Source organism: Leptinotarsa decemlineata, unplaced genomic scaffold, assembly GCF_025532065.1.
Source record: "Leptinotarsa decemlineata unplaced genomic scaffold, Ldec_3_MD MMD2_P_RNA_scaffold_2, whole genome shotgun sequence".
Classification (NCBI taxonomy): Eukaryota; Metazoa; Arthropoda; class Insecta; order Coleoptera; family Chrysomelidae; genus Leptinotarsa; species Leptinotarsa decemlineata.
Window position 1 is genome coordinate 24,570,220 of NW_027412529.1, and position 21,378 is coordinate 24,591,597.

General features: G+C 33.7%; 1 long non-coding RNA gene across 1 annotated transcript; it reads right to left on the bottom strand.

Annotated features, from left to right (window-relative positions):
• Positions 1 to 216: 216 nt before the first annotated feature.
• On the bottom strand, positions 217 to 1,714 carry LOC141487297 (uncharacterized). Its single transcript, XR_012468319.1, has 2 exons — positions 1,125 to 1,714; positions 217 to 1,071 (listed from the first exon to the last, which is right to left on the bottom strand). It is a non-coding gene; the product is annotated as an uncharacterized lncRNA (long non-coding RNA).
• Between the last annotated feature and the right edge of the window lie 19,664 nt (positions 1,715 to 21,378).

Consider the following 21,378-nt stretch of genomic DNA (forward strand, 5'->3'; position numbering starts at 1 on the left):
GTATACCAAAATATTGGCAAGCCAATTAACAAAATAGCATTAGGACCATTGCAAAGATCGTAATGGTTCTCAAAGAGTTTCGCGCCAAAATAGTTAACGCGTGTCAAACAATTGCAGATTTCGTAGGAATACTGAAACTTTAATGAAATGAATAAAAACACTTTTGTCTAATTACCTATATTTGATTTTATTTATATGACCGTTTTCGGGTTTGACCCCATTACCAAGTATTACCTTACCTATAAATTTCGTCGCCGCTGATATATACCATTATTTTTTGAAGAGAAATTTTGATGATCATAATATCCTCCATTTCATAAATTTATTATCGGATGAAAAGTGCAATTTTCTATACTTCACTGAATTTGACTTCGATACTAAATTTTCCCATTTTCATGATGTTTTTCTTCAAGCTTTTGATATATCCTTTCCTAAACAGTTTCAAAAAATTAAACAAAATCAAAATTCAAGTAGACAGAAACCATGGATTACTAAGGATATCGTTGAAGTAGGTATATTACTCAGAGATATTTAATTTGAACAAGAGCCAAACCAATGTACATTTATTGGGTCAATATAAGCAACTCTTAAAAAATCATAGACAAAAAATTGTGCTCTCAAAAAGTCAATACTTTAATAATCAATTCCTCAAGGCTCAACATAAATCTGAAGCTGCCTGGTCTATCATCAGGAAAAATACTATTATAAACGATTCATCTAAGACATTGGCGATGGTGTACTTGTTGACGATGGTCCCGGTATATCTCAAGCATTTAGTAGTTATTTTGTCGATTCAGTGGAGTCATTAGTAAAAAATACTGCACCTGGTGGCATTGAAAATCGTTCTGTAAAAACTGAGAGTCTTTTCCTCTATTCAATAGATGAAACTGAACTCGTGGAAATAATTAAATTCGCATGTTCGAAAAATTCCAGTGGGGTTGATGAATTGCCAGGCAATGTTTTAATGAAGGCTGCTTTGAAAATAATGGAACCTCTGATTTATCTAATCAATTTATCTTCCTCTGAAGGTATTTTTCCTTCCCGGCTTAAGCAAACAATGGTCGTCCCAGTCTATAAAAAAAGCGATAAGCATGTAATGTCGAACTACAGAGGTATTGCTTTACTATCTCCATTTTCGAAAATATTTGAAGAATCATATCAAAACTTGTGTCCTTTTTAAATAAATACAATATCGTATCTGACAACCAATATGGGTTTCAAGTGGGCTTGTCAACCCAGGATGCCATCCTTTTTCTACATAATCATGTATTACCAAACTTCGACAACGATGAAAAATCACTTAGTGTTCTTTTCGACTTGACACGAGCGTTTGATATCAGTCATCATGGTCTTCTTCTTGATGAACTGTTTGGCATGGGCGTTCGTGGTCCAAGTCTGAAATGGATTGAAACCTATTCAACTGGTCGTACACAGGTTGTTAAAGTTAGGCTTCAGACTGGGTCATTTTTCTCTGAATTTCGAAACGTTGTTACAGGTGTGCCCGAAGGTAGTGTTTTGGGGCCTACACTATTTATTTTATTTGTTAATGACCTTTCAAAAATTAATCATCCACAGTGCTCTATACAATTTGCTGATGACACATCTTTTACTGTCAGTGGTTCGGAATGTGAAACATTGTCAGTAAGAGCAAATGATGCTGTATTCAACATGCAAAATTATTGTTCTGAGAATGGCTTGATTCTAAATAATCTTAAAACCAACACTATTTTCTTTACAATTCAGGAAACTGATTGTAGTGTATTGGTTAGGTCTGAGATTAGGTAAACTATAAAAAATTTTTAGGAGTTTTTATTGATTCCCAACTCAATTGGAATCATCATGTTGATTTCATACTGAAGAAATTAGCGACACATTGTTTCGTTATATGGAATCTGCGTAATTTTGTGTCTATTGAAATTCTTAAAAGTTACTATTATGCATATATTTACTCTGCCCTCAATTACTGTATTATTTGTTTTGGCAACTGCAATAGAATCAGTGTCTTATTAATTTTCCAGAAAAAAAATATTAGAACAATTTGTTTAAAAAAAAAACTCGATTTCTGTAAACCACTATTTGCAAAGTTGAATATATTAACTGTTACTTGCATGTATATTTTTAATTGCGTAATCTACGTTAAATCAAATTGCTCCAAGTTTTAGAACAGAGATGATACATGTCTTCTTTCGGGCTTCACCCTGAGAAAAAACTATAACATTTTAATTCCTAGTCATAAGTTAGCCAAGGTGACTAATGGACCTCATATCATGTCAAAAAAACTGTACAACAAGCTCCCAATATCCATTAAAAAATAACTAGTGTAAAGCTCTCTAAACAAAAAGTTCGGAAAGTATTATGTGAAAAGGTATTTTATTCGCTTGATGAATTTTTTCAGTCTGATTTGGAATTTTAAATTTTAATTTTTGTACCCCTTTTATGGTCTGAATGTTATGTAATATATCATATAATTATGTTGTTTTATGATTGTGACCTCATTGTAATTGTACTGAGTTATGTGACTTTTTCCATGCCGTCCCTAGGTCTACGGAAATAAAGATTTTTGATTTGATTTGAAGTATTGAAAAAATATTTAATAATGCGGGGTCAAACCCGAAACTGGTCGTATACATAAAATCAACTAGTGGTACTTAGACAAAAAAGTTTTTATTCATTTCATTAAAGTGATCATGAATTACCACAAAATAAACAAGTAATCAATCATACATAATACAGAAACTATATGAAACATAAATAGTCAATAGTAATGGCATCTTTTTCTTTTCCTAATATATTTTTTCCGGTAAACTCACACATAGTTTACCTCTGAAAAACTGGATTTGCCAGGATTTTAAAAACACTTGATACCCTCACGATGAAATCCAATGATACACTGAAATGGATCGCGTTCCTGTGGCAGCATTGTAGGGCTGACCAAGATGCTCTTCATATAGCGATTTGTATAACTATGGGCTGACCAACAGCATGGGGCTGAGAAAGGTTTAAAGGATATGTAAAATTTTTATTTTCAGAAAAAATCTACCCCTCTGATGGGCCTATTAATAAAATCATACCACTGAAGAGTATTCCGAAAAGTATATACCTAAATATATTCGGGAAGTGCTGGGTGGACCAACGCCCCGTTCATATACCGGGCTCACCAATATGCAATGAACAAATATATATATATATATATATATATATATATATATATATATAGATAAGTACTATTTTGATCATTGCCATATTGATTTCAATTTGAAAGCCATCGGTAGACAACTGTTTCAGCCTAGTGGGCTTTATTTTCAGGTATCTTTCAGGTATCAACAATTATTATTGCGTTAGCTGGTACGTGTTGACGGCAAGAACTAACAAAAATGTCAATTGATGTATTGAAGGACAAAGAAGACATGTCGGTTGTAAAAATATCAGATTTCAAAACACATATTGAGAAAACTTTTGTTGCAATTGAACAACAAAACATGCTGTTGTATAGGCAATATATATCTTTACAGCCCTCCCATACTCCACACCACACATTATTCGTGAATTACAAAAAAGAAAAATGTTCGATTTAGCCTGTTAGTGTCAACAGTTTTGAATGTCTCGGATTGAGAATCGCAGAATTTTTATATTTACCCAATTTTAGGAATTATACAGGCCATTGCATTCGTCGAACTTCAGCGATGTTATTTGCTAATAATGATGGAAACATAAAATATTTGAAAAGACACGGTAGCTGAAAGTCTACCAATGTCGCTGAAGGATATATAGAAAATATCATACGAACACAATTATAATTGGCATTTAAATAAACCAAGCATTTTGAACCAGCCTAATAGCCTAATATAGTGAAGTGGTCGAACTAAAGAGCTCCATCAGAAAGTCAGTCATGGTATGTAAACAACTGCATTGAAAATTATAAAAAGCGAAGAAGCATATAGTATATGACGTTCTGAAAAACTAAAAAAGAAGTATATTAGCAAACTGTAAATAAATAGTGAAAACGAATTAAAAAAGACTACCGAAGTAATAAGAGACTCCCAGAATAAAAACTATCAACAAATGCCCTTATCAGTTGAAGATAAGCATTTGGCTAAGAGTGTCCATACACGTTAAAATCTAATTGCCAAGCTATTGAAATGGAAGAACTTCGTCAAGAAGTCATTAGAAATAGAAAAGAAATAAAAAGTGCAATAGAAGCAAGCGAAGCCAGAGTATTACTGACATTAGAGGAATTGAATAACAAAGTGAATAAATTGGAAAGGGAAAATCAAGACTTGAAGAAGAAGGTTGAGCTACTCGAAAGGACATCAAAAAAAATAATATCTTGATACTTGGTTTGGACCAAACAACAGAGAATACTACGGTCAATGTTTGCACAAAATTAAAAAATTCTCTTGGTATCAATATCACTGAAGATGATATAAATAACATTTATCCATTGAGAAATATGAAAAGAAACCCATTGAAAGTGGAGCTGATATCTTATATGAAAAAACAAGAGATACTAAGAAATTGCAAGAAGCTGAAGGGAACAAATATATCAATCCTACAGGACTTGATATTTGAACAAAGGGCAGAAAATAGAATATTACGTGAAAACCTGAACAGAGCAAGACTAAACAAGGATAATATAACGTATATAAAAGGAAACAAACTGTACATCAATAATAAAGCATACACTGTGGAACAACTTGAAAACGCTGAAGAATATCCCCTCTACGAAAAACATAATAGCGCACCTCCCACACCAAACATAAGGAATAAAGAATATACTTTAGAAATAGAATCCAGTCTACCAGAATTTTTCAACGATACACTCAGCCAAGGCACAGCTACGCAAGGAACGGAATCCCATCAAAAAAATAAGACTACCGAAAAATCAGTTATCACTACGAACTCTAGTATAATTAAGAAGAAAACAGGAGAACAACCTTCCAACGGAAAGAACAGACTACGATCGGCAAATAAATAAATAAGCAACGGCAAGCTGTAAATTAACTACATACATATTCTTACGATTCTATAGGTATTCCAGAAATAGCAATCTTTACAGACCTTAGATATATTTATATAATCTCACCATTCTTCGTTATTGTGAACTCTTTCAGAATTCATAGTATAAAACATTCTATTCCTTTGTATTAATATAGTAATATTTGTAAATCTTATCAGTATGGATCCTTATATAAGAGATTTTATAGCAGAAAAAATAAGAACATACCTCCTGAATAATTGCAATGAAGCGAAAGAAGTCTTAGCGATAAATAATAAATTCAGTGATATAAAAGTCCTCAATACTAATATTTGCAGTATTTCAAAAAATATAGATGAACTTAAAATCAATCTTGAAGAGCTTAAAGCGTCTTTCGACTGCATAGTCTTAACAGAAACTTGGCACGTGCCTGATACTTCCACCCTTAATATGACCGATTATGTTACTCTATACAATGACAGCAACTACAACCAAAATGACGGTGTCGTTGTGTTTGTAAAAGCAAACCTATATCATTCCTATAATCATATCGAACTAAACGTGTATTACTGAAAATCAATATGACGGTAGACGAACAGACCATCTGCATCTACGCGTTCTATAGATCTCCAGCGAGTAAAATTGATGACTTCCTATATCAACTTAACGAATTGCTAAACAAAGAGAATAAGAACCCACATTACAGTTTATTCGTTGGTGATATAAACATTGATCTATTGAAGGAAACTGAAGATTCGAAAACATATCTCGACATTATGAGTGAATATGGGTTTCACTCAACCATAAACACCACTACCAGAGCAAGGAATGGATCGGAATCATGTCTAGATCATATATTTATTAAAACGAAACAGCAAAACTTCAACAATCTATTGCCTATAACTATCTCCACCACAATCACAGATCATTACATAACGCTACTACAAATCGTACTAAATAATAAAACAAAAAATGAAATAAATAACAATTCAAAAAAATACTTTCAAAGATTAGACAAAAAAGAACTGCTTGAATCCATAAGCCACATAAATTGGGAGGATGAATTATACCCGATGCATAATCTTGAAACTGTAACAGAAAAATTCATAAATATAATAAATACCTGTATTCGTAAATCAACAAGACACATAAAAATGAAAAATAGTGAGCGCAGACGAAAAAACTGGATTACGAAGTCCTTGATAACACATATCAACGAAAAAAACCTATTGTATCGCCTTTGGAAACAAGACCCAACTAATGAGAACATGAAAAATGATTATCTCACAACCAAAAAAATAACTGAGAAAAAAATACGAGATGCAAAAGAAAAGTATTATGGAAAGCTAATGGAAAATGAACAGAATACAAGCAAAAACTATGGAAAACGGTTAATGAAATTCTGAAAATCGAAACAAAAAAACAAATAAATAACATCAAAAACAAGAAAGGAGAAATCGTCACCGATCAAAAAATAATCGCTGACATGTTCAACAGTTTTTTCGTGAATGTAGGAAGAAACCTAGCGAAAAACATTAAAAAAAATCCTATTCACAAAAATAAGAAAAATATAACGAATAATTCAATTTTTCTCACACCTACAAGTATGAATGAGATAAGGAACACTATAAATGAATTGAAGAATAATAAATCTCCTGGACACGATGGAATCAAAGCCGAAATTCTCAAAATCATCATTGACTTCATTAGCAAACCTTTAGTGGACATCATAAATAGATCATTTGAATCTGGGACATTTCCCTCAGTTCTGAAGAACTCAATAGTAACTCCAATTTTCAAATGCGGCGAAACAGATAATGTCACAAATTATAGGCCCATATCCCTTTTATCATCGATCAGCAAAATTTTCGAAAAAATTCTAAAAGCCAGATTATGTACATTTCTAACCAAATATAATCTACTGTCAACATCTCAGTTTGGCTTTAGAGATAATAAATCTACTACTGATGCAATTCATTCCCTAACAAAAACCATCTATGAATCTCTGGACTCAAGTACCCCTTCAATAGGTGTTTTCATAGATCTGAAAAAGGCATTCGATACGGTCGACCACTCCATACTTCTAGATACCTTAGAAAATATGGGCGTAAGAGGTACTGCACACAAATTACTTAAAAGCTACTTAACAAATAGAAAGCAAAGAGTGAAAATTGGAAGCCAAATCAGTGCAGAAATGGAAATAACATGCGGTGTACCTCAAGGGACAGTACTGGGGCCGGTGCTATTCGTGATCTATTTGAATGACTTATTCATACAAAAAACAATCGGGAAAATTATAAGTTTTGCGGACGACACGGTAATATACTATAAAGATGAAGACTGGTACAATCTGAAACTGAACATTGAAAAAGACCTAAGAAATCTCAAAGACTGGTTTGACAGTAGATTACTTTCAATTAATTTTGACAAAACAGTATACTTACCATTCAGCAGTCTCTCAACATCCTTGCCAGAATACACTCTGAATATTCAACAAAATCTTGTAATTAAACCTGCGAAAAAAATCAAATATCTGGGTATATATATATATATAGATAATCATCTTAGATGGGACCACCATATACAGTACTTAACAAAAAAACTACGTTGTATTTCATATAGACTGAAACAAGTCGGAAAGTTCGTGAATTACAAATACAGAAAAATTCTATACCACAGTTTAGTAGAATCACACTTGAATTATGGCATCATTGGTTGGAGAGGAGTATCAAAAACTCACCTACATCCTCTTGAAGTCTCTCAAAGACGATTTCTTCGAATACTACTCAATAAACCTGCAAGGTATGAAAGTAATTTGCTGTATAAAGAGACACAAATTTTAGATTTGAGACAATTATTCATCGTTCAGATAGGATGCCAGCTATACAAGAACAAAGCTGAACATGACACTCCAAACCACCCATACGCAACGAGAAAAAGGCATCACCATTGTATACCACTGGTTTCCAAATCTATAGGACAGAGAAGCTATCGTTATCTAGCTCCCAAACTATTAAATTATTTACCAAAAGAAATTACATATGAAACTTCTATCAAACGCTTCAAAAAACAATTAGTATCATTTGTAAAGGAAAATGCAAGAACGGATATTCATAAACTAATCGAAGGTTGAACCACTGTCCAAATATATTGTTATTATGATTATCAATAGCTTATTTATATATGTATGTATGTATGTGTATATGCGTGTATGTATTGTGTATGTATGTGTATATATGTATGTATATGTGTGTGCGTATGTATGCGTGTATATGTATGTATATATGTGTATATCCATTGTTCATTAGATATAAGATTTCTGCAGAGATTGAAATGCATGTATGTATACTCAAGTTTATCTATACTATTATAATATGAATTAATCAGGTATAATTTTAATTGATGTATATTTATTTTACACTTAGTTTTATATTTTATCTTTCGTGACTGTCTCTTTTGTAATTCCACAAACAAGTATGTTTGATACTTCTGTGGATATTATTATGTTTATTAATTTTTATACACAACTCTTATATTATTGTATGGATTTTATTTTATCACGAATAAACGTCATTATTATTATTATATTATTATTATTAATTGAATTTCTTCAATATGAGCAATTGCTCGAATTTTTATATGAATATTAGTATAAGTAAGAATTAGAATGTTTTTATTAGTACCTAGCTTTTATTCGAATTTCAATATTCAATGCAAATGAGAATCAAAATGTTCGAAAAATTTGTTCTACAAAGTTTTTCATTAGTACGCATTGTAGTATATGATGCGTATTAATGAAAAACTTATCAACTATGCAAAACAGATCCAAAACTCATTATACTTGTCATAATTTTATTCATTTTCTTGATCTCATCTATGTGAAAGACCAGTAGAATGAGTATCATGAAAGTTCCACCATTTCAATTCTTTAAACAATTTTTAATACGACCATGTCATATCAAGACCTTCATTATAATGATTTCCGTTCATTCACCGTTGGCTGAGAATTCATGCACACCAGATAAGGTTTATTGCTTTATCACACCAATACAATGGAGTGAAATAAATTCAAACCAATAGAAATTTTGCCTTGAATAAATCTTACGTTCTACTTTCATACGGGGACTGGTCAATACTTAAGCGTACATTCACGAAAGGTGTTTATTATTTTACTTCTTTACTGAATTAGACAAACAAAGTGTATGTCCGTTTTTGAAATTGAAATGAAATGGCGTTTATAAAAAGTATTGCCTTCAACTGGTATTATTCCTTGAAGGTATAATCAGTTGGCTGTTCTAGTCAGTTATTTAAATTACCTGTAGAATCGATTTCTCGAAAAGAAAAGATGAAATAAAATTTTGTAAGAGTATTTCTGAAGATTCTTGACTGAAAACTGGAGAATAATCAATTGAATCAATTATCAACAATTCTTACACTACGAACTATTCGTTAAAAAATACTCATTCAATGTCAATGTAACGATCAAGTTACATATTATATTCTTGTATTTACACAGTTAATCAAAACTCGCGACTAGATTTGATGTCACATAAATTGTATAAAGCAGTAAATTGATGTGTCTGATTCAATTCAAAGTTCACTTTCTTTCTTTGTAGATCTTTTTTCTAATAATAATTTATTTGTATTTTTTTTTGTTGCTGGACATTAAGTAGTCTAATTTCTGTCAACCTCAGTATGTACTCCTGCCGGAATTTAGAGATGGAGGGTACAAAAGCCAATGATAAAACGTCTAGTCAGAACTCCTGATGATTGAATGAATAAACATCCTGAGAATATACAGACGGATCGATAGGTTAGGCCTCGCGACCGCAGAAGGCTCGGCTCTCCTAGTGAAGACCGACCTCATGCAATACGAGAACTCCAGTTCGGCGAATCAATCGGTATGGGCTAACCTCTGAAAAATAAGTATCAACCCTGACAGAAGTTAGGCAGAATTATTTACCTAGAAGAGAGTGCATCCGGAAGGACACGTCTTCTTCAACGGACATGAGATTCCTTATATAAATGAAGCAACCTACATGGGACTTAATCTCGATAGGAAATTAACATTCGAGTTCCATATCACACAGACGCTGGGGCTTGCGTAAGCCGGTCGACACAACCTCTATCCCAACATGGAACGCAGAAAAAAACATAGATATACAAGTGGAACTGCTCACAACTATGACAATTCTAATATCCACTGGCCGAGGTCAGTGCATAAAAATATTTTGACTCCAGATCCAAAGGACTACAATGCGCACACCACCCACATTAGAGTCAGGTTCAATAAATCATCAGTTCGAATCTTCAGAGGCTGACTTACGAGGTTAGATTGCTGAAGTTCCAAACAGCAGGTTGATAACTACTCGCAAGCGAGTGGAGTTGTATGGAAGGAATTTAAGCTTCTGCACACTATAAGGGAACTCAACCCTGAGGGTGGCATGGTGTCCGTATATGTATCCAAATACTGAAAGAGCTGTCAGGATTGTTTTTTAGCTAGTCGAAGCATCAAAAAAACGTCACATTCATTATAGGCTGAACCTCGAAGGCATTGTTGAATGCAACTTATACGGGTTCAGTAAAAAAACTGAAACTTTCTCATCCAAGGTGAACAAGGCAACAACGGCGTGGCAGTCTATCGCAAATCCAAGCTTCGACATTGATCTCCAACTATCTTGAATGAGCAAGGTTTGAGTGTTGTTTCTATATCTCGTGAGTGAAGTCTTCGAAATGGAAGATATCCATATACTCAAGCTTCTCCAATAAGGACATTTAGGCCCATTGATGCATTCGTGCTTCAGCTAGCATCAGTGGTGAGAACTGTGGCAGATCCAAATATCACTGACTAGTACTAACTCATATATGTTCTGTTTTTAGGCTCTATATTCAACCATTTCCTTCGCATTGGAGACTGTGAATTTTCAACAAAGTGAATTGCATATTCAAAAGTATCTCCTTGGATCATTTAACATCAATCTTTTCATTTTTTCTGTTAATTGTACTATACATGTAATATAACATTGATTCATTTCATTCATGAAATAATATTCATTAACGACATGTGTATACTGAATACAGATTTTTTTCAGAAGCGCATCTTTTCTCTATAAATCTAAAATTACCCAGAAACCACTACTTCTCATTTAATTTATACACAGAAAATATTCATAAAAAAAGTTCGCGGATTCAAGTTCGATGAAAATATTCAGAGATATTTGTTTTGGAAACAAAATAAAGAATGGACCCATCTACAACAATGTTCTCAGAACGACATAACATAGAAATTATGATTTCTCACTTTGCACATTTTTCTGATATTCATAAGAGAAACTGAAGTGGATACAAGTTATGACAAAGCTCTGTACAACGTAATAAATTAAAGAACTTCGTTACGACGTTCTGTCTGCTGGTGGATATTTTCTTTCGTTTTGTATATCAACGAAATATTGATAAAGTTCAACGCATTATACTAAAGATGAGTTCTTAATATTATTTGTTTGAGAGAAATAAAAAAGGCATTGCAAAAGTCTTCAAAAATAAGTGTTCAGGAATGTTGTTTGTATACTTTCACTTCCCAAAATGGACAGGAGATTGAGGTTTTTTTTCTCTAGGGGATATTCACGGACACTTGATACTATGTTAAAATCAAAGAAAAAAAGGGTTTCATTATTGAATTATTTTTGTTCACTGAACTTGATGAATCATATTCTTAGGACATTTTGATGACGATAATGGAACATATTCCGATGGAAATATACATTTTTTCTCGAAACCTACTTCAAAAATTCCAAGGAAGTAGAAAACAAGTTCAAAGAAATTGATCTGCAAATACTCGATATTTCTTCATCATATAATAATTGGGATGTCAGTTCCTGGCTTTGTAAAATATCATTTTAACCAGAATATTTTCAGATCGAAAATTGATTTAGAATGTACAGACTCATAAAACTAGAAGCATTTGTAACTTGAGCAAAATGGAAAACGTCCAAGTTGAATGTTATAGGATCGTAACATTGGTAAGTGTCACGGATTTGTTAGCAATAAATTGCATATCTGATATACGATATTTTAACGATCATGAACGGTTATAGTCCTTTCAATATCATTTCACCAAAAAATCAACAAAAGGTTTCTACCAGTTGTTTGAATATATATATAGTCTTCAGGTTATTAGTACGGGCGGATATATAGTGGACCAACTACTCGTTGTGAAATGAATATATGGTCAAAGTTATCAGCATTAGAATAAGATTTATGTGATTTTTTATTGATTTCGAATAGGTCATGTCGAAAATAAAAAAAACTATACCGAGATGTAACGTGTATCTGATAATTAATGGATAATAATACATAAAAAAGAACTTGGTGAAAATACGTGTAGTTTTTCAAAAGGGGAATTACCCTAAGAAAAGCTATTGCCAATCAATTTGTTCATTTGCCCTTGAAAGATGTTGAAAAAATATTGAAAGAATCAAAGAAGACATTGCAAAAGACATCACGATCCAGATGATGATCCTGTCATTTAATTCATAAATGAAAATTATAGGAAATTACAGAAGAGACTAATGAAAAGTTTGGGATGAAAATGTTGAAACGAACATGAAACAAATGATTATTCGCCGACGCATAACGTCAACCGCACGAAGGGACGAATCAACAGGTACAGAAGACCCTCATCATTTGTGTCCCAATCATTCACATAATCTACCTCTTACATTTTAGCAATGAACTTGATTTCTTACCAGCTAAATATCTCAATACATACTCCAAAAAGAAGTGGATCAAAAATAAGGACACAGAAAAGAATTTTAAAATAACCAAAACTATATTTACATGGTTGGATGCATAAAACTCCACAATTGTGGAATGTTCTCATTGATTGGGGAGATCTTGTTTCATTCTCATTGTTCATTCCTCACTACATTCTCTACACAGTAATTCACAAACCGTGTCCAGTCCTGGATTTGAAAAAAATTGGCATCGTCTTGAAGTTTATGAATTTTCTTCAGGTCTATGGATTTCAGGTGAATTTTTCCGAATTTCAATTCTTTAGGGAATGGTTAGAGGATGGCCTCATACAAGTTTTTTTGTTTCATAACTTGATACCGATTGTGAAACAGCAGTTGAATTGTACTTCAACAAGTCTGGGTTCTCCTATGAGTGTGTGTTCATCACATTGACAGATTTGCAGGATTTTCAGCTATTTTTCAGCCCAAATTATTAACACATGTTGACTAGAGATGGCTTCTATGATGAGATTGGCTACGTAGACTCCGGCGGTGCGGCAATTTGGATTGTCGGATACTTTGTGTCCGTTTGTGAATTCCGATGATCATGGCAAATATGTATGTCCTCGATAACAGGGCATATCTCATTCTCGTAGTGCTGTTGGTTTTCTCCAAGTAGTAGGAACGAGTGGCTTGGGACGATTGTGGGGTTATTAATTGGAATAGGAAAGAGGCGAAACATTACGAATGAGTTTTGAGACTAAATTAGAAAATGTATAGCAAAAATAAGTTTATTTTCTGGAAAGGTAACCGATGTGCTTACCAATTTATAGTATGGAATATAACCTTCAAATTGAGATATCCTATCTTTATTGCATAATGAAGGTAGATGATTCATTTTGTTTCCTAATTTCTTACCTGAGATCACAGTGTTGTGGAATGTATTCAATTCTGCAAATTTCAATGCATCTTTGAAATTGTCCAGAAAGATAATTAAATTTTGACAATTCAATATAATCTGATTTAATGTACTTTGCGACCCCAAATAGTCTATCAGGTTTTGAGTGATATTGAAATGAAGAAAGTCTAGACTATTTTCATTTACTTCTTGATTGACAGTTAGAAGAGTTATCGTATGATTATAATTGTGTATCAGCTTTTTTGAAAGTAATATCTGTATTGTGATTTCCTTAAGAGTGGAATTTTGGTTACGCTGGAGTTCCTGAATAGCATCGTTATATTTGATTTCATCGTCTGAGTCTAGAGTACCAGAAAGCCAATTGGACGTGTTGCCCACTGAATTTAACAACCTGCGCTTTGAACGCTTTTGAGGTTCAATATTATTTTATTTTATTCTTCTAGAATAATATACTTGACGTTTCAGTAAATTGGACAAAAGTTTTTGTGGAAGGTTAATTTTTACATTTCCTACTATTTCATTTACTAATTCATCGTAGGGCATTTGCTGATTAGATTTGGCTGCTTGATGACCTCTAACGTGGTCGACAATTTTATTATAAAAGGATCGTAGATTTTCTAGTTAATTGAAAATTAAGAATATTTCGAAAAAATTGATGAATATGTGTTTGGTTACGATTATTTTGGAAGTTCCTAGGTAGAAGCAGGAAAAAGCAAAGAAGTTTTTAGTGGTGTTGCTTTTATGTCACAAGTTCTGGTCATCGTTGGAGTATGGCTACACGAAGCAATGCCACCATCACTTTCAATGTCCTGTGAAATAACAGATAATTGTATAGGTTTTTCATTTGTGATTTGTCTTTTGTTGTCTGTATATTAGTCCCTAGGTTTTCAATTAATGTTTTCTTTCTTTAGCGGGTTTATTTTTACTTATGGATACCGTTTTATCTTTGACAAATGCCTTGGTTTCAGGTCGAAATTCGGGAGGTTCTTCACGTTTTTCGTTAAGTTTGGTCTTGTGTTTTAGTGAGGTTTCATGTATTTTTTCAAAAAGAATTTTTAGTCTTTTTCGACGGTCGATTATATACTAATTCATTATGATTTCGTCAGACATATCAAATGGGTCTAGATCGTCAACTCGTCCGTGGATAATGTCAAAAGATTTTCGTTTCGTGAATTGTGGAATCATACCCAACTATAGCGTACTGGAATAATTGTTTTGGGCTTGCTCGTAGGTCCTTCATTTTAAGAACTCTGAACATTTCAATCAGCATGAAACGAAGTATTTTCACTGGGCTCTTACTATTTGAATTCATGAGAGTTTAAAATCTGTTAAATGAATTTCAATATTGTGTTGGGTACATAAGTCTTTGAGTAAAGAAGTTTTGAATTCAGTGCCACTATCAAACGTGACTGAATTTGGGATTCCGTGATGTGCAATGAAAGTCATTAAATTGTCGAAAGCCACTCTTGCCGTGCGAATGGGTTGGAGGGGGTATGCTTGAGCGTATCTCGAGAAAATGTTTCTTTGGAGTTAGACATTTTAAATGTGTCTATGTAAATTACTTTCAAGGGCTCTATCGGCGTTGGAGTCAAAGCAAATTTGGTCTTAGGTGGATTTCCATCATATTTCGCTTATAGGCATATGTCGCAATCAAATGAAAATCGATCGTTCAGGCTAGGGCTTGAACCACCGACCAACACGGCAGTCAATTCGAGTGAGTGAACAAAGCACCCACGCCGAACCGCTTGGCTACCGATCGACCGAGGTACATAAACAGTTTGTCTGCGGCCTGTGCCGAAGGGTTTACTGCGGATGATATGTTAGGGACCGGATTCTTTTTGACTGAATATAATCTGATTGGTGAATTTATTGATGCAATTCTTGGTTATTTTAATTTCGAGTATTGAATTTTCTATAGCAGAGTAGGCCGTTTCACCGTCGTTGTCATCGCTGGGTTGGATTCTGATTAGGAGAGGGTACTATTTGAATATCAGATACTATGTTTATTTTGTTGTTGTTTTCGATGTTGGGGTTGAATACCTGTTTCAAATTATCCAGGTCTTCTGTGGTTACGTCCAACGGTTGTTCAGAGTATTGGGTTTATCAATAAAACATCAAATAGGAATGACGCTGTATTCTAGCTTATCATTTTAATCTCATATAACTATGTATAATGGGAATGTTGCGAATATAAATAATATCTGTTGGGTTATGTTAGGTTAGGTCTAAAGTAAGTGGGGTTAACTAAACAATTTTGAACCAAATCTACACTGAAGTCCATTTTTTGTAGTTCTCCCAGGTCCAAAATACTATTGAAGAATGAATGGACATCAATTAGAATTAATTTTATTATTTGATCAGAATTGAGTTCTTTGAAAGACCTAATATCAGCTCTGAATCTAACTTTTTTTCACTTATACCCATTTTGATTTTGTAAGGGCTTCCCAAAATTTTTGGCATGAATTTTTTGGCAATAGAGGACCGCATCATTGAATGATAACAACCCGTATCAATTAAACATTTCAATATTCATTCATTTCTATATAGGGTATGCCATTGTTTATTTCAGTGTACATTTCAGTGGTTATGTCCCGTAGTTGGTGTAGCCAAAGTGCTGAAAATTTTTGGGGGTTTCTAAAAATCTCCAGGGTTTTTCTAAACTTCAGTTTGGGGGTTTACGTCTGAATTGTGGTCGTAAGTGTGATAGTCATGTTTGAATCCTGAGTTATAGTTATCAGGAATATTGTCAGAGTCGTTCGGGGCATTTTCATTTTCCAGAAGCTCGGGTGACTCTTCATCAATTTGGTAAATTTCCTAAGACGTGAAGTTAAGAGCACCGGATGGTGCTGGATGGACACTTGTCTGTTTGTTGGGAAGTTTCTATTACAGGTCGTGGATGAACATTGATAGGTTGTTTAGGAAATAAGTTTGCATAAAATGACTGAGATGCTGAGTGTCTCGTTTCAACTGTTGGTCTTTGAGGGGTGTTATAGTTAAAATTTGGGGTGTTATATGAAAATTGTTGATTATTTAGGAATCACACGTTAAGAGGTAAGATCTTGTTAATCCTTAGCTCGCACAAGTTTTGACTTCTGAGGGTTGTCGTTCGTAGGGGTGCGACAGCTGGTTAACGGAAAAACAGATTTTAAACAGACAGATTTCGATAATTTTGAGGAATGTTTTGTGAACTTGCAAATCTTGATATTTGTGTTTCGAAATTTTTTATATGTTGTTCTAACCATTGCAGTGCTGCCAATGAGATCTCACAATACTATAAAATGATATCTCAGGCTGAGACTTCCAATGTCTGTCCTAAAATTAATTGTTTCTGGATTTTTAAATATATGACACATTTCTAAGAAAGTTCTTTTTTGAATATAATTTTCAGAGTCTAAAAGTTCAACATTATCGAAAGAAAAGTCATGATCTAAGTCAATGGTATTATTAGAAAGGGTGCATGATGGTTTATTACATCTTATGTCACTCTTGTGTGAAGTTATTCTGTCCAATGTAAATCTTCTCACAACCGAAACAAGGGATGGAATAAACCACATTAGATGAGTAAATGATATCTTATTTGTCTTTTCAGTTGGAAAAAAGTTTCTTAATATTCTTCAGATTTTTGAAAGCTAATTTCACATGTTCAAATTGACTGAACATTTTTTTGAGATTATGTGAAAGACTACCTAGATGAGGTAACAAGAAATATAATGTCATTTTAGGAACATTGTTGTTTGCAATGTTTATATTAATTGGGAAAGAAAGTTTTTGGCTTTCTAATACTCCACCTTGATACAAAAAAATGTGGGAATCTTCCAAAGAAAGGAAGGAAGTAATCAATTTGAAAATAAGTAACTCTATACATGAATGTGTAGATCATGCAAAGAAGCAACTTTCAGACAAAAACTGAATTACACGGAAGTGAAAAATTCTTTTGAAACAAATACTTTTGGAAAAGGAAAACACCGTCGAGTCATATAAGAACTTCATTGCTTGAATGAATTGAATGAACTGCATGAATGGATTCAGTTTCATTGAGTATCTTGCTAACGAGTATCTATAAAAAAGGTCACGTATGGTATTTTTGAAAAGGCTGTTGAACGATCTTCAAAATGAAAAATCACTCATTCCACTCTCCATTAAAGTTTTCAAGGTTTGTGTCGGCCCTAACTAGAGGGTTGTTTTAATGTTACCGAAACTAACCTACAAAATGTCCTGCACAAAAAAAAGTTCAACGTGTTTTTGTATATTTTTGATTAGCTCGAAATATATAGAGTGGTGCATTCTCAAAGTGACATATTCAGTATTTAAGAATATCCGTAACTTTCATATTCATGAAACAAGTGCTTGGTCTTGAAATCCTGTAATCATACATTATTCATGTCCACATAATTCTGAAAGTTGATATTTTGCTTCAATAGTTACATGATGGCATTATTGCAAAAATCTTGCATATATAGTTAATCATCCTGAATATATTTGTGAAGAATTTACCTATCACGGATGTCAATCAAAGGCCATAGAATGCATTGAACATACTTCGATACCAGAGGAGATAAAAACGAGACTTAAATTAATGTGACAGTTTGTTGTTGCTACTGTTCGGAGTTTGTCATTGCCTATCCGTCTCATCAATCCATTTTCTTCTCTTCAACGATACCGTGATCTACCAAATATGTTAATGAGAACGGTTTCTCATGTGCCTACAGAGTTATAATAGTATAACGGGTTGTAACAGTAGCCAAGATAAGTGTTCAATGCGAACAGATATGAAACGAAATTTCGCCACCGATAATTGACAGATATCGTGATTTCTGGCTGTGATAAAAGCTGTAAGGAGTGTACAATTATTCATCTTCGATATCGCTTCATATTCGGATGAATATTTCATTGAAAATGCAAAGTCAAGAAGGCACAGTTAAAATCGTTGGTTGTTTGAGTCAGGAAGTGACACCATAATTATCTTCTGGCAATTTGTAACTTCTCATGTATGCAGAAAGACTTTGCAGCATCACTATCATTTTATATCCGTTATTATATATAAACATCCCGAATTACCATTCATGTAGTAGAAAACTGTGGAAACATGTTTTAAATTGCATATTAGAATATTACACATCAACTTTTCGAAATAGTTTAAGAAAGTATTGAGGAGAAGAGAAGTGGATTTAAAAAAATTGTTGAAATAAGTCAATTTTTCTACAAAGTCTTTTCGGGATGTGTGAAATTGATCTGCACGAAGTAACCGAATCTAATCCTGTAACTGCAACAAAAATCAGTAATATATCGTTCAAAAATCAAAAAGAAAAACCAATCTCTGATAAAAAAATAATTCTAATAATATCAACAGCAACTTTACTACTATTGGTACTGAAATGACAGAAGAAATGAAAAACTGAAAACTTACCTGATCATGTCCTTAGAAATATCACGTATAACAAGAATAGATGTTTCTGAAACCGGTAAAATGAGCTGATTGAAATTACTTTCAAGCTGAAAACCAACTGTTCACCTGGTTCTGATGAAATTGCCCCCAAACTCATCAAGAATATTCATTTATTCATTGAAGCCTTTGATACAGTGAGTCACCCTGAACTTATAGAAAAGCGGAAAAACGTATAAACTCTCCAACAATTCCACTGTCCTTTGTACAGAAACAAACCAATTGAAAAAAGTTTTTCTGGAACTGGTATACATATATTGATAATGATGATAAATTTATGCTGGAAAACATTGGTATTCGCGAAAAAACGTATGAACTCTCCAGTTATTTGAATGATCGTGAACAGAGGGTCAGGATAGGTGATACAATGAGTAACCCGGAAACTGTGGGCTATGGGATACATCAAGGAACTGTGCTAGGCCCCGTACTTTTCATAATTTACTTGAATGAACTGCTCCTTCTTGATACAAGAGGTGATTTTTTGAGCCTTGCAGATGACACTGCCATCCTATACACAGGATCCACGTGGGAACAACTCAAGTTATGTGTAGAGAAAGATTTTCTAGCAATCGAAAGTTGGTTTCGACCGAACAAACCCACAATTAATTTCGATAAAACGAATTACTTACCATTCACGTCATACTTCAATAGATTGCCTGTTATATGACAACTCAATATCAACAATAATTACTATACAGGGTGTAACTGAATAAGTGTAGAACATTTAAGGAGGTGATTCCTCATCGAAAAAAGATAGGATCTATCATATAAAGAAACTTCATTAAAGCATCCTTCGTTGAAATACAGCCCCTTAAAGGGGGTACATCAAATATGTATAACAATTTTTTCACAAGCACTGAAAAAGTTACAATATTGAAATTGATCTGACGTTTTGTACTACCAAAAATACACTTAGCCAGTAATTTATTTGGTTCACCTCATGGTTGTTAGGGGTGGAAGATGCAACCCCCAAAATTTATTTCCCATGTAACTTTTTGTCTTATTAGTTGTTTACCATTTGAAAATTTATTTCCAATAGCCTGTTCCATTCTAAACAAAAAATGTATCTTGGGTTTTTTGCCCAAAATAAACCAGTTCGCAGCAAAAAATTATTTTACGAACAACTACAGAGATACATCGTCATAAATGCGAACTGGATTTATTGTTATTTTGTAGTTAGTTCCTGCATTGAACGATTGAAGGATAATGAACAAAACTAATTTATTGATAACAAAACACACAACATGTAGAAATCATAGTAAATGTTCTATCATGTCTACCTTCATACATTACGCATGCATCTAGACTTCAACGCATTGAGCCACGTATTCGCTCAAATATTCCTGGAGTCTCTCTGATTACCCTGCACGCATCGATGATGCGGTTTCTTAAGTCTTCTACATCGCGAACAGGAGTACGATAAACCAAATGCTGTAAATAACCCCAAATAGAGAAATCGAGAAGATTGAGATTGGGGGATCAAGCGTGCCAGTTCTGTGGTCCTCCTCGACCTATCCACTGATTTGCATATGTTTCAGTTAAATGCTGACGTGCTACTTGACTAAAAAGGGCGGGAGTCCCATCATGCATAAAAAACATATCCCTTCTGACGCCCAAAGGAACTTCCTCCAGCAGTACTGGATGCACTTCTCTTGAAAATTGAACGTATGCCTCACCATCTAATCGAGGAGGTAATGAGGCCCAATTAAATCATCCACAATAACTCCGAGCTACACGTTGAGAGAAAACTGTTCTTGATGGTTCGTTTCGACAATATCGTGAGGGTTTTCATCAGCCCATATGTGGCAATTATGAAAATTAATAATCTTGTCCAGAGAAAAACTACATTCGTCTGTGAATTCTATCGTCTTCAGAAAGTCACAATTTCTTCTAATCATTTCCAGCAATCAATTGCAAAATTCAAGACGTTTCGAAAAGTCTCGTGGTAACAGTGTCTGTACTCGTTGCAGATGGTGAAGGTATAAGAGTCGTTCCTTTAAAATTCGAAATACCGTCATATGCTCAACATTTAGCTGGAAAGCCAACAACCTGGTAGTAGGTTGTTTTTCAGTCAAATTGAGTACTGCTTCCTGAAGCTGTGGTGTTCGTACTTCTCGATGGCGACCACAATCCTGCGTTCTCTTGTCGAATGAACCATATTCTCGTAATCGTTGATGAAGTCGAGCAAATATTCTATGTGGAGGATGCTGCCTTTGAGGATACATTTCAGCATATCTTCTAGAAGCTCCTAACCCATTCCCCTGCGACAGACCGTGAACGTAATGCATATCAGGCATTTCCTCATATGTGT